Source organism: Hirundo rustica, chromosome 3, assembly GCF_015227805.2.
Source record: "Hirundo rustica isolate bHirRus1 chromosome 3, bHirRus1.pri.v3, whole genome shotgun sequence".
Lineage (NCBI taxonomy): Eukaryota > Metazoa > Chordata > Aves > Passeriformes > Hirundinidae > Hirundo > Hirundo rustica.
The window spans coordinates 112,364,769-112,388,682 of NC_053452.1; the positions used below are offsets into that span (position 1 = coordinate 112,364,769).

Here is a 23,914-nt window from a genome sequence, read left to right on the forward strand (position 1 = left end):
GGACTGATGCTAATAATTCAAGTTGTCCCCATTCAAGCTTTAAAAGCCTTCTATTGTGGTAAAACTGAAAGCCTCAGGAAATGTTTGCACAAACTCAGCAAGAAGGGAAGTTATCACCAGTTTCAGCTCTCTGTATAACTCACGTGCTAAAAATGACTAATGCTTGTAGATGTATGGGGCTCTTATTCAAGGACACTTATCTGTTACACAATTCTTATCCTACTGCCAACCAAGCAAACTCTGTCACTGATTTGAGTGGTAGAATAATCTCAACTGTTCAAATAATTTACTAAAATCTCAAAGCCCGTGGGGTCCCATCTACTGGTTATTTATGTGTATTGGCACCAAATTGCCACCAACATGCATTATCTTAAGTGGCAGCTTAAAGCCCTCAGTGCATTTGTTTTAAATCACACCAATTAAGGAGGACAGTGCCATTATCCCTACTTTTCAGGTGGAATAAGAAGCTGAGTCAAAGATATATTAGGAACCTCAAAGCTATATTAGGAACCTCACACTTGTTGGGTGGAGAGGTGGAGTGTAAACAAAGAAACAAAAAGTCCTTGTGCAAGTCCTTGTGGAAATTTCCTACAAAGCAGAGTAGCAATGAAACAAATATAGTCCTGCATCTCTGAGAGCTGTGATCCCTAAATCCTCTGGTGTAGGATCTCAGCCCCTGTAAATTGTCCAAGTCTACTGCTAAGGGGACCTGAATCTGCATCATCAGACTCCATGTGACCCCAGTGACCCAAAAGCCTCTTCTCCTGAGGGAACAGAGCAATGACAAAGAGAGTGGTAACCACCTATGTGTGACTAAAAGCTTGGAGGGAGGAATTCAGGTTTTGTTAAATTAATTGAGTGCTTGAATATAAAAAAATATTTATGCTCCTTCATTGTAAGACAATCTCCCTACCTTTAACCTACTCATATTTGGAACCACAGGAAAGATGCTAAACTGAGCCCATGAAGAACTAAATCGTACATTTAGTTAAGGAAAAGGTGTAGAGAAAACAAGAGCTTTGTGCAGATCCTTAGTTCCTGCTTATGCAAGGATCCCTGCACCCAGTTGTACCATTCTCACCGCACGAAGCCTCTGTTTGGCCTAATGAAAAGAGGCCCTTGCCTGATCTGAAGAATTATAAGGCTACTCAACAACTAGACTGTCAGCTTTTGGCTTTAAAATTATTTTTCCCCCCTCTATTTAAAAAAAAAAAAAAAAAAAAAAAAAAAAAAAAAAAAAAAAAAAAAATTATGTAACCAGAACTGTTTCTTAACACTGCACATAATCTTAAAATGGAAATACATCTTGTCCACAAAATCTGACAGGATGAATTACAAATGGGCCATACAGTTTGTTAAATGTTAAGCATTTTTGAAGTTGCTCTATATCCCCTTGGGTATGACTATTTTATATTCTATAAGATGTTTCAAAAGTGAGTGACATCTTTTGGAGATCCTAGAGGACTGCAAGATGCCTCAGCTACTGCATCCCTTAGTTGTGACCATCTCATCCACGTGAACACATTATGCCAGCACACATGACCACAGGACTTCTGAACAATTTGCCAGGTCTGATATTCCAGATAAAAATTTCAGTAAGCTGAGCAGTTTTTCACTGGCACATAAGGCAGAAAGAAAACACCTGATATTCATTATCTTTTATCACTACCAGTCTTGTCTGGACATAAAAACTCTATAAACAATGGTTAGTCTGTGGATTGTCTTAGCTAATGTGTCATCATTACTTCAGCCTTAGTCCTCTACCATCACTGATATGTAGGTCTCCAGGAAGAAACAAAATACAGTGCCAGAAATTAAAACAAAATATTCTGAAAGCCAAAGTGATTTGAGGGTCAATCTTAAAAAAAAAAAGAAAAAAAAAAAATCATCAGTAAGAGGAGACAGCTGTAGGGCTCAGCTGGTCACACCTGAATCTCATGAAAGAGATGACGGAAAAGGATACTGGTCAGCTAAAGAAAACTTAGGAGCATATTGTAACAGGAAAGAGTACTAAGGGACAAGAACAATGCAAAGGTAAACCCATTCCATACGAAGAGGACTAAGGTGAAATCAGGGAGTTGCAGGCTTGCAATAAAGTTAGATTTTGACAGTAGGCAAGATCTTGGAGACATTAGCAGAGGATGAGATCACAAAACATCTGGAAAAATATGAGCTGATATAAAAGAATTGGGAGAGCTTCTGGAACAGAGTCATGTCTGACAAAATGGATGGAATTTTTGGAGGCAGATGGGAAATGGCAGGGTGAGTTCCAAGTTCTTCACAATTTTATGATGGTCCTTAGCACTTTACCAGCCAGTGGATGTAGCTGTGTCTGATAAATGGTGGTGGACATCTTCATGAAATAAATAGAAGGCTTACACCATGATCTAAAGTAACCAAAGTGGTGAAAGAGACAGATGATAAAGGAAAAAGTTTTTATGGAACAACCCAATTTGACTATGCTGCTTCTTGGATCTTGTTACTGAATAATGCTCAGGCAGCAAAGCTGTCAGAAGAAAACTGGAGAGCAATGACCAGAGGCCAAATCTGATCTGAATGGTCTTTTCCATCCTATTTTGTACATTCATGCCCTTGAATTAGATCATCATCTTTTCTTTTTTAATTTCTAACAGGTGTCAATTTTCTTGTTGCTTAGGCCCAGGACAGTCTGTTGCTTTGAGCTGATGTCTTTAAGTAGCCTGAAAACTCTTTTTTTTTTTTTTTTTTTTTTTTGGGGGGGGGTGGGGGGGGGTGGGGCTGTTTAAATCTCAGTTGTGGAGAAAGCTGCTGAGCTATATAGAGATAAAAACTCAGATCCAGGAACCTGCAGGACCTGTGAGGTGGGGAACCCAAAATTCAGCCTGCTCAGTCTGTGTGTTTCCTGCTGAAAAATTCCAGCACCTTCATCCAAGAGGTGTGCATAGCATAACCACAGAGAGAGAACTGATTTCAGAACTGCTGCTCTTAGATCCTTAGGAGGAAGACACTACCTCATCTTTGTTACCTCTGACTTCAAAGCTCTCTTGAGAAAACTTTGGTGAAAATAAAGTCTTATAGACTTGGGAAAGGTTGGAACTTGGATCAGAATGGAATTTGAGTGGTACATACAAGAGTCCAGAAATATTTCTGAATTAAGGTGCATTTAACAAACTCATGGGCTGTATAATGAGCAGTCCAAGACAATACATGGACTGGTTTGTTGTCTGCCACAAAATTGGGATCTAAGTGAACTGGGTCCCATTCCAGAATGACTAATTCTAGACAACTGTCCTGGGCAGATACAATGCCTTAATTTCTGAAACTAGCTTATTTGATTATTTCCACATATTTCTCCTCTGTGCTGTTTTGCCTGCCACTGACATGCTTTGAATTGTGCATTAATTCTCATCCCCTGTGTGTAACATGTGAGTTTGGCACGCATTGGTCAGGGTCTAAGTAGACAAAATAAAAATAGCTGTTCCTGAGAGTCTGATACCAATAATCTTACAGAGAGTGTTAAACACCCCATGAATGCACGTGGAGTGGTTTTTTGGTTTTTTTTACCTTATCTTTCTATTTTAGTGTCTGTAATGTCACTAAATCAACTTTTCCTGTGGTTTTCCAAGTACTTCCTTTATTTGTCCAAGGTGGAAATAACACAACAGAGGTTTTAGCTGCAAAGTGAAAGTATTTCTACACTAAGTATTACATACAGAAAGTATAAAGGGCATTTAAAAATTGAATTCTAAAATTTTTCAGAGGTAGCCTGAATGGAGCCTCACGGATCAACCAATTCAGCCACATGCTACCTCAGCCTCCCATGTAACATAATCTGTTCATAAATTTGGTGTGTTCCTTCCTAAAAGGGGTTAGGTTTCATGCCATAACTGCTCCTATGAGAAGGCTGCTTCAAACCCTCACTCTTCTGACAGATTAAAATTCTTTTCTAATGTCCATCTGAAATTTATTCATGGACAGTTAGTACCCATTTGTCCTCATGCCAAAATTGTCCTGTAGTTTAAATAGACATATCAACTTTCAACTTCTGTTCTGATACTTAAAACAAGCCTCTCCTCCTGTGTATGAAGTTCCACATTCCTCAGATAATCCCAGTGCTCTTCTCTGCACCATCCGGATTTCCAGTTCATCTTTCTTGATCACACGTGACCTGAATTGTGACTATAAATCCAGAAGTAGTTTTGTACCTGTGCAATGGCTGTCACCAAGCCCACAGTTTCCAGTTTGGCTCACCCAAGTGAAGACATGCCATTGATGTTCTGATTTTAGCCAGGCTGGATTGTATAATGAATATAATTCCCAGTATGTTTCCACAGTGCTTTCAGCTCCATCTAGACAAGAGACAGGTTTAAAAAAAAAAACTGTAATAAAAACCTTCTTCCATCAAGTTCTTATCAACCTAGATTAGAATTTGAGTGCCTTTGAATTAGTGAGAATACAAATTGCATATTTGCATCTGAGCTATTTAAGGGTTGTAGCTCAGGGTCACAAGCAAATTATTGTGCTTTTGCAAGCTGCCATGTGGCAGCTGACCTGCCACAGCTGGCTGTGTTTGTTGCAAATGTGATGTAATACAACACAGAGGCTGATGTTATGCTGTAGAAGCTGTTGGATGCTGTGGATGAGGATTGGAAGTCATCTCCATAAAATTACTAACTTTAATAAGCTCCAGGCTAAGACACTCAGATTTAGTGGTCACATGCATTCAAACTTCTGCTACAGCCAATGAGTGTCTGGACAATCCTGAAGGGATGGAATAGAGAATGTCTTCAGCTGGACCTTTGTTTGTGTGACAGGGGGGCCTGTCAATAGCCAATACAGAGAGGGGGTCACTTGCAAATAACATTTTACACCACTGATCTTCAGCCAAGCTGGGTTACCATCTGCCCCATAACTTGGAAGAGTGCAAGAATTCAGATATACCTTCATGTGTTTCTGATGAAGCTGAACCTGATATATGGACCAAGGGTCATCTGCAGTAATAACTTTTGCAAGTATTTTTAACACTGCGTCAGTGTAGTGGGTACAGGAAAAAATACAGTGCTCCATTCTCCTGCTTCTTGAGAATTCTTCTTTGGCCGTGTGGTTCCCGGTGCAGAGTGCTGGATGGAGGCTCTGGATAATTTAGGTAGCTGGGTGGAAGTGTCTAAATTCCCGCTGCAGTGAGAGGGCACGACGTTGTTGTGGAAACACTGAAGTCCACTAAGTTCTTCAGTTAGCAGTAAATATATATTAAATACTGTGTGATTCAGCTGCTTAGTTCCACCTGAGGTATCCTGCCCATGGCAGGGGGTTGGAAATATATTTAAGGTCCCTTCCAACGCAAACCATTTTATGTTTCTCTGAAGCATTTCAGCAGTACCTTCCTAATGTCCTGCAGGACCCAGGCCCTGTGTGTTTTTCTTGTTTAGCCAATCCTTTTCCTGACTGTGAAAATAGACCTTCATTACCCATAATCTGATTTTGTGACCAGTTCATGGGTGTTTTGTATTTATCTTCACCTCAGAATTAGTGTTACCCTGTGGATATATTCAGTGTTCACAAGTAAGCTTCAGTGAATGGGACCTTCCCGCAGCCAGGGGCTTTGGAGTAAACCAAAGGACTGGAGGATTGTCAGGAAAGAGAGCTCAGTGCTTCTCTCCATGTCAGGAAATATAGTGCTCTAGCAATTCCTCTGTCAAACAGTGCTACTAAACAAGCACATACTCTTTTTTAGAGCAGTAGAGATCCTGGCTGCTCTCAGAGTTTCCAGCAATTCACATCACCTTGCTCCAAATAATAGGGACATACTGATGGTTTTTCTCCCTCAGAGTAATTTCTAAGCAGGTGCTGAGGGCAAATATTCTTTTCCTTTGCTGTCCTTTGAAAGAGTTATCCAAAGCCTCTAATCCAAGCCACAGGTCAGAGTTGAGAAATGGTTTATAGCTGCAATATTTTTTTTCCCTATGTGCTTCAAATAAAGAAAAAAGCAAACTCAAGAAAACACTCTTCTACCTTCCCACCCCTTCTTATGAATTCTTTTGTCATTTTCAAAATGGGTTGATTTGATTTCCTTGAAATATTGCAACACACGTACAAAAATTGCTCCCCAGCTGAGAAGCTTTTATATCAAGTTTCATCCCTTATGCTGTTCCTTTACTTTTTTTCTTCAGGAAAAGTTGCAAACCCATGAAAACAGGAGGGTTTATAATGAAAGTGCTGGCAGGGCCTTAGTGTAGCATTTCCAGATGTGCTGGTGCAATTAGGGCTGGTCAAATACCATTGGATGAAATCAGAAGTGACCCAAAGTCTTTGTCAAAGCCTTGAACTCAGCCTTGAGGGGGCTGAAACCATTTAGTTGAGTTTTTCCTCTGTGTTTTGGAGGGGGCTGCTATAGACCTTTTTTAGAGGGAATTGGATGTAAAGAACATTTTTTGCAGCACAGCATTTCTGCCTCCACTCACAGGTAAAATAGGAAGTCCAGAGGCAATCAAGAACAAGGCTCTCCCTTCCTTCTCCCACATCATCAGTTCTGAGGTAAGCAGCTCCTTGCCTCAAACACCTCCAGAGCTTGGAAAACTTCTAACAGCTTTCTAGCTGTGTAATTAGCCAAAGCAAAAAAGTTTTGTATTTGGATAATTTGATGGTTTTCCTCCAAAACTGGCTCTGGATTAAAGCTCTGTAGTGTTCAAGCTCATCTCACAACAACTGAAGGATCTTGTTGTGGCTTTGGATATTTGCAAACACAGATCCCACTAAAGGCTAGGGGAGTCCCAAGTGTGTATCCACAGCAAGGCTGACTGATTTTTATATTTTCCTTGGTTTTTCGCTTCCTTGTTTGAGTCTGGAGAGGAAATGGATAATAGGAAAAATCAATATCTTCCCAAAAGGTGCTTTGGGGTTACTGCAGTGGATTTGCTGTTCTGCTGTGGATACACAGCACAAGGATTTGAGAGAGGCAAGAATAACAGGAAGCAGAGCTTCTCCTTCGGGACAGAGGCACTGTCTCTCATATCAAGCTCTGAAGGAAGCGACAAAACCAAAACAATTAATGTCAGAGGCTGAGAAGAGCCAAGGTATCTTCAAACCTGTAGCTGAAAACAGAGGCAGTGTCTCATACCTGGGTTTGTCTTTCCATTGCTGTCTCCTTGACTTGAAGTTGGAATCCCCTGCTTCGGTTTCCTGCAGGACACTCCCTCCATGTCACATAATTTACTCAGAGAGGAAAACAAATCCCAGCAGGGTTTGAGTTTTGTGAGTTTTGTGTGACATGCTTTTCAGGATATCCATTCTGAAGCCATGTCTCTGCTCAGCTAAGGTTTCTTATTTTCTTCCCAGACCCAGCAGCCCCCTCTGCCATTTTTGAATAGCTGTATATATTAAAAAACAAATTAGTAAGTTAAGAGCTCTCCAAGAACACCCAGGTGCTGAGGAAGTTGTATTCGTGCCTCCAGAGGTGGCACGTTTTCCCCCTCAGATGATACCTGATCTGGTGTTATGGTATTGTGTTAACTGAGCATTATCGTGCTCGGAAGAGCTACAGCTCAGATGAGACATAAATTTGAGACCCTGCTTGCCTGCAGTGAGCACTTTAACCGGGGAGAAATTTGTGGGAAGGCAGGAGAGGTGGTGAGGAAGGGAGGGGAACAGAGATTTCTCTTGCTGTAGGCTGCCCTTCACCAGAATTCATCCAGAAGGGTTTTTTCCCCTTTTTTCAAAAAATAGTGCTGCCCATCTTCATTCTTAAAACCTGCCCTAAACACAAAATTTTCTTGTTGCTTCTTTATCTTTGTTGTGATCATGAGGGTATAAAAGGGAGTGAGAGCTGAAGGACTCAGATCTCTCCACTTCCCTGCATGTGGAGAATGTGAGAGCAGGATTAGTGTCTTACAGTCTCTTGTGGCAAATACACAGAGGGGCAGGGCTCTGGTACCTCCTGAGTCTGCCCATCACAGTTACAGGGCACTAAATCCCATCTCCACCTCTCCAAAGTTGCCCACTTGGTAGCCTTAGTGCTAGTGAGGGCTTGCTTTTGTTGGAAGCTGTAAAAGATGTTGAATACCTCTAGATACATGAAAAGTACACAAATCCTCCAGGATTTACTCCAGGGCAGCGTTTATCAAACTGAGGAGAAAACTGGATCCTTGGATCCTTGCCATTTTAAAGCTCTGAAGATTATTTCTGGTAACTGAAGTTTGACCTCTGCATTTCAAGTTGGGCCCTGCACTCCCTGACCTAAATCTAAACCAGTCTGTGGCATAGCTGTGGTTTTCTTCCAGGGTCAACAATGGCTTAAATCCATGCCCAGCCCAGTAAATTGGAAATGGCAGAAGAAGACTCCAGGGTGGTGGCCTGAAAGGAAGATGAATACATCAGTTCCAGATAATTACTGCTCTTTTGAAATAAAATGGGATGTCTTGAACCTGTTTCTTAAGTATTCATTTATTTCATGTATTAGGCTGGAGATAAGGCTACATAATTAAAATGGTTCCCTTCAGCTTTAAAAATCTGTGAAGGGTTTGCAAGACTGCTTGGCTCTGAAGAGTGCCTTCTAAATCTCAGGAGAAAAATATTGCAGCATAGAAAACCAGTTGTGTTTATTCAGGATATAACAGAAGGACATTAACAAATACATTGCAGAACAAGCCCCAAACCCTGCATTTGGGTAGCATTGCACAGTCTATTTAAAATACATTTCTTTTTAATTTTCTTTTTCCTTGCCACAGTCATCTGGGTTGTATTACAGTAAAGAAATGAACAGCAAAGATTAGCAAGATGGTCATCTGTCCACTCCCAAACTCAAACCAGGATTAACTACAAACTTTCTAGCAATTACCAGCCTTGTTCAGGATTCAGGTCATTAAGGAATACATTGTACAGAGCCAGATCAGATACTTGAGGAAAACTACTGGATATGTTTTTCCACTTTGACTGTGACAGTTACTAACTGCTTTGTGATTATGAACAGCAGCAGAACCACTTTACTGTAGTTCTGTTCATGTTATTTTAGGTTATACATGAGAAAGTCAGATAAAACAATGTCAAAAATGTATTAAACTGGATATGACAAACAGATATTTAATTCATCTTGATTTGCTCTTGCAAATTCTTCTCAGACATTCTTTGTAATTTTATGTGAATTTCCAAATTAAGATACAACCATTCTTAGGCTTCATTTTAATGAAGAAAAAATATTGAAGATTTTAGGAGTTGACCTAGGATCTTATGTTGAGCCCAACTCAAGTGTCAATGACTGCTTTTTCCCTCCATTTTCAGATCTAGTTGTCCATAAGCTCACCTATATTTCAGGAGTTATTTGAAATAATGCCCAATAGCTGTTGTCTCACACTCTGCTGCTCTTGAACTTTCCAGAATGAAATGGTCAAACTGCCCTTTTTATCTGTGCCTTCTAAATTTCATTTCCTGGGAACCAAATCCAAAATTAATACCTATATAATAAAATAATAATAGCAAAGGCAGATAGCATTGCCAAAGCTTTTTGCTTTTCCTGTTCTTTATATATTTTAGTAGATTATTATACTAATAGTGCTTTGCTAAGTGGAAAAGTAGTATCATCAAATAATGTTCTGATTTGTTCCTTGTGACAGGAAGAGACGAAGCCTAGAATAGTCTTCCAAAGTGCCTGAGTCCTACGCCTGCATTTTCTCCCAAAATAGTTGTATTGAGCTGTTTTATTTGAGGCAAAAGTGCTCAGCATTAAGTTAATGGCCCTTGCTGAAGTTAGCTGCATCATCAGCAATGCTGGGTGCATCCAAAGCCTTGACTCTTGATTTTGGTTGTTTTATACCTGTATAAAATGTACATACAGATGTACCATGTGAAAAAGAAAGAATTATGCCTTTTTACTTCTCTTGACTCGTGACGTTTCTGTCTGTGATCCATTTCCTATAGGCAAGATGAGGCAACCACCCTGTTTCACAGGGAAGGGAATTTAGCAATAGGGGTTTGACCAGAGTGTGCTGTTTAATCTCAGGGCCATAGAGCGTCTCCTGGCAGCGTTTAGGTTACAGAGATGAACACTGTTAGTTCAGCAAGAGGAAACGGATCCAGGCTTTTGCTGTTGCAAAATGATAGGAAAATGTCACAGACTTGGTCTTTGGAGTTGACTAAGCAAAGGATGTTGTCCCAAGATGCATTTTGGACTTGGAGCATCATCTTTTCTGGCCAAAGGGTTCCTGGGATGACTTCCTCCTTCAGTGCTCCCCAGAACTCTCCCTTGGACTGAAAAAAGTGCAGAACAGCTTTCTTCTGGCACAACTCACTGCCAGGCCTTGAGACTTACAGGTATGAAAATATGAGCTAATGCTTATCAGATGAACATCTGGAATCCCAGCAGAAAACACCAGAGGTAAAAACACCCCAAGTCATCTAAAGCCAGCTCCTGACTTCCTAGGATGCCAGGCATCTTCACAACAGGCAAGGTATCTGATAGCTTCTGATGCTTCAGAAGTCTGGATGTGAGCTGAACCAACTGCTGCTGCTCAGGTTTGTTTTACCTGAGAGTTCTGTTTTCCAGTTCTCCTAAAGCAACGCAAAACTGGGGAACAAATGGAAGCAGTGACACTGTGGTGTGAATTCACTGTGAATTCAGAGAGATGTGAACTGGATGGATAGACTGCAAATCTGGTGAGAAATCTGGGTCACTGAGCTTTGGAACCGTGGTCATCAGCAGGATGTGCAGCTGGTGACCAGTTGCTGGCATTTTTCTTCTGGGGTCAATAGTGGGACTGATACCACTGAACATTTCATTAATGGCTTTTAATGGGACAGGGAGCGCCTCAGCAAGGTCATGGATAACTTAAAAATGGGAAAAATGACTGGAAAGTAGAAGGTAGGGATGACATTTAGTTGGAATCAACCTGAAGGAATGTTTGGATATGGAATTTATTGTTTTGTGAGAGTTTGACTCCAAAATATATATTGAAGCTGAGAGATGAGAACATCCTTGTTCCACATTGTCTCTTTCCTCTGGAAATCCTGAGGAACAGCTCAGCATAAAGGATCTTCAGGACTTCGCTTGGTTATTCCTGCACTGAGCCCAAACATTTGTGCTTGTGAGGAATTTATCAGTAGGAGTTATGGGCTTCTGGCAATGAGAAAGGAAGATGGAATGACAGAGCCTGTTGACAAAAGGACAGAGTTTCTTAACAGTCCAATGCAAAGATTAACCTGGAAACAAGTGCAGTTCATCTTTTCTACTGCTTCTGGGAAGAGTTTTCCCTTGAAGTGAAGATAAATTGATATATTTTGCAGATTTTAACAGCTTCTAAGGTATAGGGACATTAGCAACTAGAACAAGACAATAAAAATAGTACGAAGTTATGATAAAAATGTTGATTTTTATGAAGGTAGTAATTTTTTTTAATATGAGTGAAGAATTTAATACTTGTATATGGAGTCACAGCACATGGGGATTGTAAATAAGGAGATTGGAATTTTCAGCAGAAGTCTCACCTGAAATACTGTTGGAAAACCTGCCTCCTATTGACTGAGGAATGACTCCTCATATTCCCCACCCCACTAGCCCAGACTGGATTCAATCTTGCCCATTAACTCAGCAACTACTTTGCTGAAGGGGAAATGTGATGCAGCCTGAGTTTCAAATAGTTTCAAGGTGCTGGTGACTTTTACAAACTGCACAGACACCTTTTAGTGGTTAAAGGACGTGTTTATTTCTTGTGTTATTGATCTGATTAAAGCAGTTCCTCTTGCAAGTGTGTAAAAGGTGGCTTTAAAACAGTGCCTGAACACCTGCAGGACAAGAGCCAGTCAGGTTGTTTTCAGCCACCTTTCCTAAGCCTGTTGAGCAAAGCCAGGCTCTGTGTACATGTGTTACAATCCTTAAGGATGCATTAGTCATGATAAATATGACTAAACACAACTCCTAAGCTGACTGACCTTCATGGCCTTGCTTTATGGTGCTTCTTGCATGCTTCACCTCTTGAAATTCCAAAATCTCTATTTTAAGTTTTGTCAAAAATATTTTTTGCATTTCTGAAAGTAAATAGAGAAGAAGCGGAAGTAGAGAGAGGAATCGTTTTGTTTGTGTGAAATTCAGGTTTAGCAAGGAAGATATCATGTAAAAGTGAAAAGAGAACATAACTTAGGGCCAAATGAAGAGATGAAGAACAGATTAGTACAAGAATTTTAGACATGGAAAACACTGAGTTTGAGATCCAGTGTGGATCTGACATGAAGACAGGGTAGGAATTAACAGCTTAGCTGTGAAAAACACCCAAAGCAAATATATAGGTACAGGAGCCGAGAAGAGAAATTCAGAACCTTACTGATTGAGAAGATTTAGGGAATCCCAGGAACATAACTGAATACTCAAGGGTGGTCAGGCCCTGGCACAGGTTGCCCAGAGAAGCTGTGGCTGCCCCATCCCTGGAAATGTTTAAGGCCAGGTTGGACAGGGCTTGGAGTAACCTGGGATAGTGGGAAGTGTCCCTGCCCATGGTGGAGGTAATGGAACAAGGTGATTTTTGAGGTCCCTTCCAACCCAAGCATTCCATTCTATGACTTCCAGGAAAATGGGACCAAGAGCCCTGAAAGGAATTAGGGATGACTTGAGCCTGAGGCATAAACTGTTGAGAGTGTAGACCAGGACTGTGTACAGGAGATATATGGAAAAAGTACCCAGGCATGTGAAAGAGGCAGGCTTGGCTGTGCCAGGGGGGATACAGGTCTGCTCGCTGTGCTGAAGATGTCAAGGCTCATGAATCCATCTGAGAATATCATGGTTTCATGGTTTCCACATCGTTATGGCTGGTGACTCTCAGCCCTCAGAAGCCACTCAGGGCTGCTCATGACACAGAGTGAGAGAGCCTGACCCTGATCCTGGAATTTCATCTATTTATCTCCACAGTGAGAATGTTCGCATCTGAGCCAAGTTCCCATTGCAGCCTCAGGAGATAAAATAGGTTCTTGAAAGGCATATTCTCATCTGAGGTTACTCTTCAGCCACTGTAAGACTTTCTCCTTGCTAGGTGGAGATTTTTTTGTGGTTTTTGCTATCAACTGTTGCTGCAGCCCACAAGTATGGTTCCAGAAGACTTCCAACATACCAGTATCTCCAGATGACACTATGTGTCATATTTCTGTCTTTTATCTAGCTGATAAATAGCTTTAAGAATTACAGACAGTAGCTTTCTATGTTGAAAAGCTCCCCAAAACCTGAAGTCACAAATCCTATCAGAATATATTATAGTCCAGTTTTAAAATGAGAATAAAACCAGTTAGTAATGGTGAGCTGAACTGGATTCCTAGCTGACCTCTTCAGAAGAGTTCAGTTTGATTTTGTAGTTGCAATGCCTCTTGCCAGTAGATAAACATTATAAAATTTAGACCTGGATAAATATAAAAAAAGTCGAATGCATGACAATTGTTTAGGAGCTGACAACCCTTTTGATGTAGAAATTTCTGCCTCCACCAACTGCATCACCCCTGTAGGTACTGGATTGCATAACATTGGCCTTTATCCTGGAAAAATTTAACAGTCTGGTCTTTATAAATCTTTGATGCAAGAGCAGGGCTGGCACTGGAGAATGCTGTGGAATTATCAATTAAATCCACAATGTCCATTAAGTTACTCTGTGAATTCACATTGCTTTAAGTAAATGCATTATAGGATTGTGTGCTGTCATATACCTTCTATGATGGTTTTAGGAATGAGATTTTTGCTGTTGTGTGAGGGACAATTTTTAAGCTGTCAATTAAAATTAATAATGCATTACAAAGGGAATAATAAATGCATATTAGCTCTTTGATCTGTGAAGCAATTGTACAATTGTGTCTGGCCCAGAAGTCTTTGAAATGTTCCAACTGTGCAACAGATCTTGGATTAGGGATGTCTGGATTGCAGCAAAACTACAGAATGCAGTGACAAGCAGAATACCAGGTAGGGCAAAACACCATGGGAATGCCCATGTGTATTCCCAAACTTCCTAAAAGATACCAACAAGAGTTAGAAACCAAAACAGCATCAGGCAGGTCATGGTTCACTGCTTAGCCCAGTTCGCTCTCTGGTTTGTGTCCAAAACATCAAACCAAGGAATTTTTCAGCTCATCCTGCGAGGGCATCTTTGCTCCTCTTCTCAGCACAAAAGAAACCCAGCAGTATCAGCAGTGAAGTCAGACAGATCTGCTGCAGCACCCTGTGCTGCTGAAACCTCTCACTTCCCTGCTGGTCAGAATCCCATGTCCGAGGGCTGACTGGAAACACATGGCACAATCCCACGTATGCATGAATTCAACTCAAGAATAAAGAGCACAAATAAGGCCAGGCTGTCTGTCGTATCCACTTGCATGCCTTTCACTTAGAAACTTGCTGAAAGCCCCCCAAATTTTCAGTCAGAGCAGAGGTGATGATTGGAGCTGTGTGAATGCAGGGAAAGGGAGACTCCCTGACACAGAGGTCTGCTAGGGGAGAGAAACCAGACAGAAAAAGACTCTGGAGTTCCCCTTATTTCATCTCATTCAGGCTACCAACTGCTCCCTGTGTCCCTGAACTTTCCTTGTTAGTCTCTTGCATAAGACTGTGTGTTATTTGGGGCAAAGACTATTTTTCTGTTCAGTTTTTACACAATTCTCATTGTGACAGCTTTTTCATTGTAACTGTGGGTGTGAGGCAGCTAAGAACAGTAACAATATTACCAGTAGTAATAATTATCCTGTTTTTTAAGTCTAAGCTTTAAACATGGACTCATCTGGGTTCAGTTCTTTTTTATGTGTGCTTGGTTATTTTTTAAAAAAATAATTCCATGCAAAGCGGTCCTTTTGTTATTTGCTCCACACAGTCAAATCACTTGGTCAGACAACCTGCTTCATTAATTCCAAGAACAAACCAAGATACAGTGAACTTATTATAGGTGTAAACCTATTCCCACCATGAATACATGATGATAGGCAAGCTGGAATTTTTTTCATTCTTGTATTGACAACTTGAGGGTGACCATAGAAAACAACATAATTTTCATCAGATTCCAATGCCTCCAGCATCTGCAGAAAAACTCATTTGGCGAAGCTTCAAAAAGGAAAAGGGTGTGGGGAAAGGAAATAATAATTGCCTCAGCTATCAATGTCTCTACCATTTGCATGCTGGAGCTGCTCCAAATAACTTTGCCTGCTTTGGAAGTCGCTGTTTACTCCAGTTGCTTTGTACTGGGCTAACAGCTCCAATAAATTCCGTGCTATTCCTATGGCTCAGGGTGGTTGTCATCTGAGTTTATGAATGTGGGATTTGTTTGGCTCTCCCCTCCCCATGAGTGATTTGGGTTAGAAAGTGTGATTATATTTGGGCAGAGGGAGAGAGATGCTGCGAGAAGGCAAACTGAACAGACATTGTGAATATTTATTTTTTTTAGATGGAAGGCAGTTGTATTTATGTGCAGTTGTAAAACAGAAAAGATATTGGTTTCTGCTGCAGGAATTACATACTAACTCCAAAAAATGTACACAGTGAGCGCTTATAATAGAAACTTATTCCAGCAGAATCTTTTTTTTTTTTTTTTTCAACAAACATAGATTGGCATGTGGAGCATGCTGTGTTGAAGAGATTGAAGCTTGATTGTGGTTTCATATCTGGCATTCCTGAGTGAACAGAGAACTGTGGTCCTTATTCATAGTGTTTTGGGCTGGGGGTAAGACAGGGGACTCTGCCATGCAGAATGGTTCTTGTCTTTGCAGGGAATGGGAAGCCAGAGGAGCTGCCAGTTCTGCTGTCCTTCATTTTAGCTCCTCTGCCCTCTGTGAATCTTTTAGATGTGGCAGCATGGCAGTAAAATGCCAGAAAAAAGTGGAAAATTTTGTCCTTCTAAGTCATATCAAATCAATTAATTTGCTAAAGCAGCCTTAACAAATGTAACTCATTATGAAAACACAGGAGGAGTCCTTTCTATTTCCATGGGTTGCTTGGGCTTCACATGAGGAAACCAGGAACACAATTTGGTTATCCGTGTTGGAGTAGCGCATTAATGTTATACACTTAGGGATTTCAGGAGAACAAGGCATTTTCAGCTTTGCCTTTCCAGTGTTTGCAAGGCTGAAGCCTTATGAAAGAGGTGGGGCTTCCAATCTGTCCTGGAAAACTCTGTCATGCCAATACACTTCTCTAAAGGGCCCTTGTGGTGAAACACATGGTCTGACAGCAGCTGCAGAGCCATGAGGACATCATCTAAGTCAGGCTGGAATGTAGGATATTGGAAATATAGGAAATATAGGAAATATAGGAAATATAGGAAATATAGGAAATATAGGAAATATAGGAAATATAGGAAATATAGGAAATATAGGAAATATAGGAAATATAGGAATTGGGTGGTTATGTTGAGTGCTGTCTCCCTTTTGTGCCAGGGAGACAGCTTTATTTTGTGAAGCTCATCACCATGAAGAGTTGGAGATGTACTGGAGAGATGTCAGATAGCACCACTTTCTAAACATACCCTGCCATCAGCCCTACCTGAGGAATGGAGGTTTATGTTTTAAGTTTACTTCAGGGCTCCTCAATCCCTGTGATCCCAATCAGGGTCTCCCATTGCTGAATTTTCCCACTTCTCCTTCCTAAGGAACTGATGGTGAACGTGGAAAGTTTTTAATATTTTACCCATTCAAATGTACCCATTCAAATTCAAAATTTAAAACTCTTCCCTTTGTTGTTAAGGATTTTGATCACTAAAGATTCTCTTGCATTGAAAATGTGTCCCCAGTCTCCTCACAGTTTAGTATTTTTTAAAAATAAAATTTCAGGGGCTTTTAGGCTGGCATAAATTGATAATTTCTATTTTCTTATCCTTTCAATGACCTTATTTCAGCCCTGCTCACACAGCTCACAGAGGCAATAGAAGATCCTCACTGGGATGGGATTCAAGAGCATATACAAATAAATGACATTTGTTTTCCTGTTTCCTACTGGATTTGCTGAGTGATGTGCTGCTGAGGAAAAGCTGGCTAGCTCTGCAAGCAAAGGACCTTGGGTACGTGCTCTGCAGGACATCTAGGGAGGTATTTGGGAACTGAAGGAAAGCAGGGCAGAAAGGCCCAAAGCAGAACTGATGAATTTGATGTATTCCAGTGATTTTCAGACAAGTTAAGACACATTTCCCCCAGTAATACATGTAATACACGATGTCATCCTCAGTTCCACTTGTACTCCCAAATCTCTGAAAAAATTCCTTGATTTTTTTTCCAGTTTTGGATTTGGACAAAAAGTTGATATGTTTGATAGAGAGAAATTAAATATTCCCCCACTGATGGTATTCAGATCATCTAACTCCTCTGGCATAGCCCCGTCCATCTAACCTAGGCACACTCTGATCACTTAAGAGACAGTGGAAAGAAACTGGTGTGTACAGGAAGTGAGATCTGAGACCTGACATTTCTTTAGGCTGGAAGGACCAGCTAGAGGAGCTCCTTCTTTCCCAGGGCCTGCACATGGAGGTACTTGGAGTGCAGAGTTTCAGGGATCCTGTTCCTTCTGCCAGGAGTCGTCTTAACCCTTTCATAAAATTATTGTCCTCCCCCCTAAAACCACCAAGGCATTTTGCTACATTTCTCACTGTAAGATGATTTCAGACCTCAGCTATCTGAAAATTTTAAAAATACATGTATTTTTTATAGGAAATATGCTCCAGACCAAGAGAAGCCCATTTGCACTTGGACCCCCTCTTTCACTCATCAGCTCTTTTTCCTTGATGAGAGGGATTGATTTTTTCTGCCAAAATTCAGCTGCTTTTAGGCTCACTTCAGGAGGAGATTTTTTTTTTTTAAATTTTCTTAACCAAACTCAAGTTGAACACAAACACTAAACCTTTCAGCTAGAAATATTTGAGTGATGCCTGGAAATATTTGAAGGATATATTCAGTGCCCTAGATTAACAATCAACTAAAAGTATTTTTGGCTCCTCTTACTTTTATTCAGAATTTACTTAAGTAACTTGGTCAGGTTCTGAAGCAACCCATATTGCGATTGAAATATGGAAGTTTGTGGGAATATCTCACAACACAATGGTGACTGTCATGCCTTATTTTTTCTTTAAAAAATGATTTCTTATTGTACACAGCATCAAAATAGAGTGCTATGTTTTAACTTAGCCTTCTGAAAGACAATATGGGGCTGCATATCCAAAATCACAGAACTGACATATTTAAAGGGGTAAATGATATTGAGTCTTCAGAGGGGAAAAAAACCCAAAACCCTACAGAAAAATTAAAGCAGTCTGTTTGAGTTGCCATTGAACATATGGATGCCAGATTGCAATGGTGAAAGCTCTCGCATGATTTGAATGCTTTGACTTTTCACAGTGGCTTAATTATGATTAAGAACTACCCTCTGCAACAATGTGCAAATCAATAACTCGTTTTCTTACTCAAGGACGGTGTTCTGGAGCACTGATTGCCTTCATGGCATATTATTATTCATGGCATATTATTATTCATGGCAATAGTGCTTCCCACTCCTCTAATGGTGACATCATGAAATTAGTGAGGACAAGGCCCCTTTCTCAGCAGGACAGGCGCCAGCATCAGAGGGAGACACGACTGGTCCCAAGGCAGATGCTTTCTGCTTTCTGACTGCTCCTGGAGGGGGCTGGCAGGAGCTCTCACCAACAAGCTCAAGTTGTACAGGACTGATATTGACAGCTCATTTTAATAATACACTTATCTGTTCTCTTCCCATTAACTTGCTTTCACCATCTTCTGGGAGTGAATTTGTGGGGAAAAAAAATACCCCACAAGGCAAGGATATGTGGCTGACCTGCAAGGTATTTGACTTTATAGTAATGGAGAATTTTAATTCCCAATACTTTCAGGAAAGCCACCCAGACAAAGTAGAATTGCTAAACCATTACTGTCCCACGTAGAAATTAAAGTTGGATTTGATAAGAGAGGTTAAACTGGATTTGGTCAGAGTTAGGGAAGAGTTGGATTGGATCTAAAGCATTAATGTAGTAAAGGTGATGATTAGAGAAGAGGTGAAAATAAATCCAAGTATTTAAGAGATGAATCTCTAAAGAAATAGCCCAGAGCATCTAAGATGTACTTTCTGGCAGGTCTGGGGAAGTTCAAGAAGGCTGAAATGAGGAACAATCACAGAAAAATTATTCCAAATACTCCACTGTAGAGGAAAAGAGGAGAGCAAAAGCCTCCAACCCAGTTAAGTCGCATCACCTCTGTCTGTGCTTGTCTCTTCAATTAGAGAAGAGCTGAAGGCAATTATGCTACTAATTTTTGTGGCTCCACTGTGTGCCTAAAGTTAGGCAGGGCAAATACAAGTTTTGGAACTATATTCAGATTACTTATTTCCAAAAGCAGTTAATAATGTATTCATCTGTTAATAATATATTCAGACTGCCAAGGTGTTTCATGTCTTTCTTTCTTTTGACTGTGTAGTAAATGTTCTGTAAGACTAAGCTAAGTCTGCTCAGGGCCAGGCCAAAAGCCAAGTGCCTGGGGAGCATAGGAAGCGGTCTGGACATGGAGGTCAGGAGAATTGGATTATGAGAATTCCTGTAGCCTTGCAGTGTCATGAGGAGTCATTCCCTCCATTTTGGTGATCAAATGTGTGTGCCTTTCCATCCTTCTGGTTTCCACTACCTTAAGAAGACAAGACTGATTTCAGCTTCCATGGAATCATAGAACCCCCAAGGCTGGAATCCAACACCATCAAGGTCCACTGTCAAACCAGCACCACCATCATATTCACCCTTAAACCACATCCTAAAGTGCCACATCCACACATTTTTTCACAGAATCACCGAATAGTCTGAGTTGGAAGGGATCCTTAAGGATCATCAAGTCCAGCTCTTAGGCGAATATATCACCAAGGGGGATCTGCCCCCATACTTTGGTGATAACACCATGCTCTGACCAACCAAGCCAATCTCAGGGCCTACACTTCCAGAGATGGTGACTCCACCACTGCCCTGGGCAGCCCTTTTCAATGCCTTTCAACCTTTGTATGAAGAATTTTTCCCTGATATTTAAGCCTCCCCTGGTGCAGCTTGAGGACATTTCCTCTCATTGTGTTACTGGGGAGAAGAGACTGACCCTCACTAAATCCTCCTTTCAGGGCGATGTAGGGAGCAGTGAAGTCTCCACTCAGCTTTTTTTTTGTTTTCTCCAGGCTGAGCTCCCCCAGCTCTCCATGCCATCCCCAAGTCCTGTTTGATGACATGCACCAGATACTCACTGAGCACTGTGCCTTTTACATGAGGGGTTTTTCTTCCCCTAGTTTTGCTCATGAGGTGTTGCCTCGAGACAGGATGGATAGATGGATTATTGCACTTATGCTGAGCATGTAGCTGTGTGTGAACCATTTGTAAGGATCTGAGCTTTGTAGCTCCTTGGGAAGGAGGTGTCCTGGTGTGAAAGGTCCTGAGCAGCTGTACAGGGATAACTGACTTTACATTTTAAACCCCAGTCGACTGCATCTGCTGCCTCAGATGTGCCTTGCCATGGGTGCTGTGGCAGTGTCTTAGAGCCTGTAGTTCTCCCCAAGGACAAATTCTAGTTTGGAGCAGGGTCTCAGGGATGCAGAGCTCTGAACAGCCAGCTGTCTCAGCAAACTGATTCATAGCTCTGGCCCCCAACGGGCTACGTCTGTGCCTTTGGCCTTGAGCATCTGGCTATATGTAAATATAGATATATTTATATACACACACACACACTGGACAGTTTGCTCCGTGCTGCTTACAGTGCAGCTCCATTAAAGCTCTGTGTTTTAAATGCTTCCCAAGAGCCATGGTTTAAATTGAGTGGAGTTGACTACTTGTATGAAAAGTCATCTTCTCCTGAATCCAATTCATATCCTGGCAAGTGTCTGCCAAAAACATTATTCCCACCTCCTCTTCTCATGAAATATGTATATAAAATGCCCCCTGAATGGTACCTAAAAAAATCATAGTTCCTGACCACATTATAGTTGTGGAACCTAGCAGTGTAAAAGATGCCTTGTGACTCCTACAGAGAAGATACCCTATTCAGGAAATTAACCTACAGGAGAAGCCTAAGCACACAGGCAAGATTCTGCAAGGGCTATTCATGTGTTTGGAAAGAACACTGTAGCTGTTCTCATTTACAATATTTAGTGTGCTTGACAGACACTTGCAATTCAGAGTGTATAACTTTATCGATACGTGTATAGACATCCATGGAAATATACACACATTCTACTATAGAATCATGATCACAGAATCACAGAATGGTTTGGGTTGCAAGGGACTTTAAAGAACATTCCATTTCCCCTACTGCTGTGGGTAGGGACACCTTCCACTCTCCCAGGTTGCTCCAAGCCCCTGGCCTTGAACAATTCCAAGGGTGGGGCAGCCACAGCTTCTCAGGGGAATGAGTTTCAGGGCCTCCCCACCCTCACATGGAAGAATTTCTCCCTAAGAGCTCATCTAACCCTGACCTCTGTCAGCCATTCCCCCTTTCCCCCCATGCCATTGCAAAAAGTCCCTCTCCAGCCCTCTTGGAGCCCCTTTAGGCACTGGAAGAACTTCCTTGAGCTCTTTCTTCTCCAGCCTGAATAATCCCAAATTTCTGTCTCCCGAGCAGAGGTGCTCCAGCTCTCAAAGCATTTTCATGGCCTGCTCTGTGTGACCTGCACACTTTGGGGGCCCCAGAGCTGGATGCAGAACTCCAGGTGGAATCTCACCAGAGACAAGTAGAGGGGCAGAATCCCCTTGACCTGCTGCTTTTGACACAGCCCAGGAGAGGATGAATGTTTTGGGTTGCCAGGGGACATTCCAGTTCATGTCGAGCTTCTCATCCGCCAACACCACCAAGTCCTTCAATCCATTCTCTGCCCAGTCTCTATTGTGAGGTAAGAAACTTCAAACTGCATTTCTGTTAATTGCAATCTCATTGAGTAATAGGAGAGCAGCCCAGTGGTTGGGCTAAGAATGTTATTAAGAAAACTAGCATTTTCTTATAAGAAATGACCCATGATTGGCTAGATTTAGAATTTGTAAATATTTCTCAACAAAAAATAATTGAAGGACTGGAAAAAACACTTCACCCTCTCATTCTGACTTTGCTGGGAACCTGGGAGAAATGTTTGGGGCTTTTTTTTTGTTTTGAAATACAAAGTAGAAAACTAGTTAGTAAGAGCTCTGTAACAGAGATTTATGGTTAATTCCCAGAAACTCCACAGGGGATTGGGAACTGGGAAACTATAATTTGTTCTTGCTGTCCAGTTTTCGATCTCTGAAGTGGAGATAATTGTCTTTCTTTCTGTAGGGAGCTGAATTGACATTCCTTTCCTGGCATGCTCTGATTTTTAAACCTTCAAAAAGTTTTCAGCTTTCAGTAAAGGTCAGTCTTTCCCTTATTTATTATCTACAATAACCTGCTAAGGGAGTTTGGGGATAAATGACTCATTATTACGGTAGCACTTAGGAATCTTCTCTGAGTCCACAACCTGTTGGGGAAGGCCCTGCATCAATGTGTAATAGGAGACACGGGCTGCTCCAAGGAGTCTTGCAGGCTAAACAAATTGAAGAGAGGAAGGAAGTCTGCAATTTGTTTTTCTCATTTACCAGGAGAACAGAAGCACAGAGGTACGGGGTGAATTGTTAGGGATCATACAGGCAAGTTGTAAGAAAGCCAGAACCTGAGTTAACATCTCCTGCCTCCTAGTATTGTTTTTGTCCCACAAGATATCCTTTCTTTTCTGCTGGTGGAGCCTGCATTTCCATTAAATATACAATATTTCACTGTGGTGGAGACCTGTCAAAGAGCGAGAAGAAAAAACTTCTAAACAGAAAAACATGAAGAGAAGCCTGTCCTGCCCACCTTAATCCTTCACTACCATTAATCCCTCCTTGCTGAGTGAAGGGAAGAGTTTCCAGACCCATACAGAGCTTAGCAGGGAAGGACTCACCTTATCTGGAAAGCACTTTTTGCAGCTGACAGCTCTGTCCACACAACAACGTGTCAGAGCCAATGCAGCAAGTGGGGAGAGTGTGAACACATCCACTTAGCAAGTGAATACCCACTCCTCTGTATGAGTGAGACTTCAGGGTGTGTCAGTCCCAAAGGCAGATGTCTCCACTGGCAGGGATTTCTAAAAATCCATCTTGTTGCATCTCTGACTTCTCTAACCATTGCACTGTGGTCATCATGATATCAGAGCTCCAAGAGGCCAATTCAATGCCTGGCTTCCCTCCCAAACCTTATTAAGCTGACTAGAGCTGTTTGCATATAATTTTCTAGAGAAGTGATTTGAATTTGTGATTAGTCAAAATATTTTTTTTTTTCTAATATAGTCTAATAAAGCAGGGACTGTAGTTGTGAATAATTTAGCTGCTGGGTTGTGCACTCATTCTTGAATAACTTGTTTTGAGGAAATCCTGCCAGAAGTCAGAGAAACTGGACTCACACACTGGTGAGGAACCCAGCCCACATTTCAGTCTTTGGATTGCTATATCAGTTCATTTAGAAACATGTAGGGGAAAAGCTGTTTTGTTCAAATTAATCAATTCCTAGAGCAGATACTGTTCTGGCAAAAGGTAATGTTTCAAAAATTTAGGGATTTTTTTTCTCTTTTTCAATTCCAAATTTTTTCTCTTTTAAATTTGATTTCTGGCTAAAGTGGAGATAAGACAAAGAGTATTTTGAAATTCCAATAAATTTCTGATTGCAGCACTCCCAAAACATGATGGTTCTGAACAGAAAGGGGATTTTTTGACACAGAGATTTTCCTTGTCCCAATAAGTGCTAAGACAAGAGAGCACTTGAAGCCCTGCTACTATGACAGTCACCATCCCGCCGGCACACAGCTCCCTAAGTCATGATCTGGTACAGCTACGTCCGGATGAGGACAGCTGGCATTTGGGATGTTTCCACACCCTTAGAGACTGTCCCCCTTGCTCAGGCTCTGAGTCACAGCCTTGCAGCAAGGAACTGGCGTGCTTGG

At 41.3% G+C, this 23,914-nt stretch overlaps 1 long non-coding RNA gene across 1 annotated transcript; it reads left to right on the forward strand.

Annotated features, from left to right (window-relative positions):
* Nucleotides 1–2,028: 2,028 nt before the first annotated feature.
* LOC120751288 (uncharacterized) lies at nucleotides 2,029–8,341 on the forward strand. Its single transcript, XR_005700359.2, has 3 exons — nucleotides 2,029–2,262; nucleotides 6,443–6,513; nucleotides 8,256–8,341. It is a non-coding gene; the product is annotated as an uncharacterized LOC120751288 (long non-coding RNA).
* Nucleotides 8,342–23,914: the final 15,573 nt, after the last annotated feature.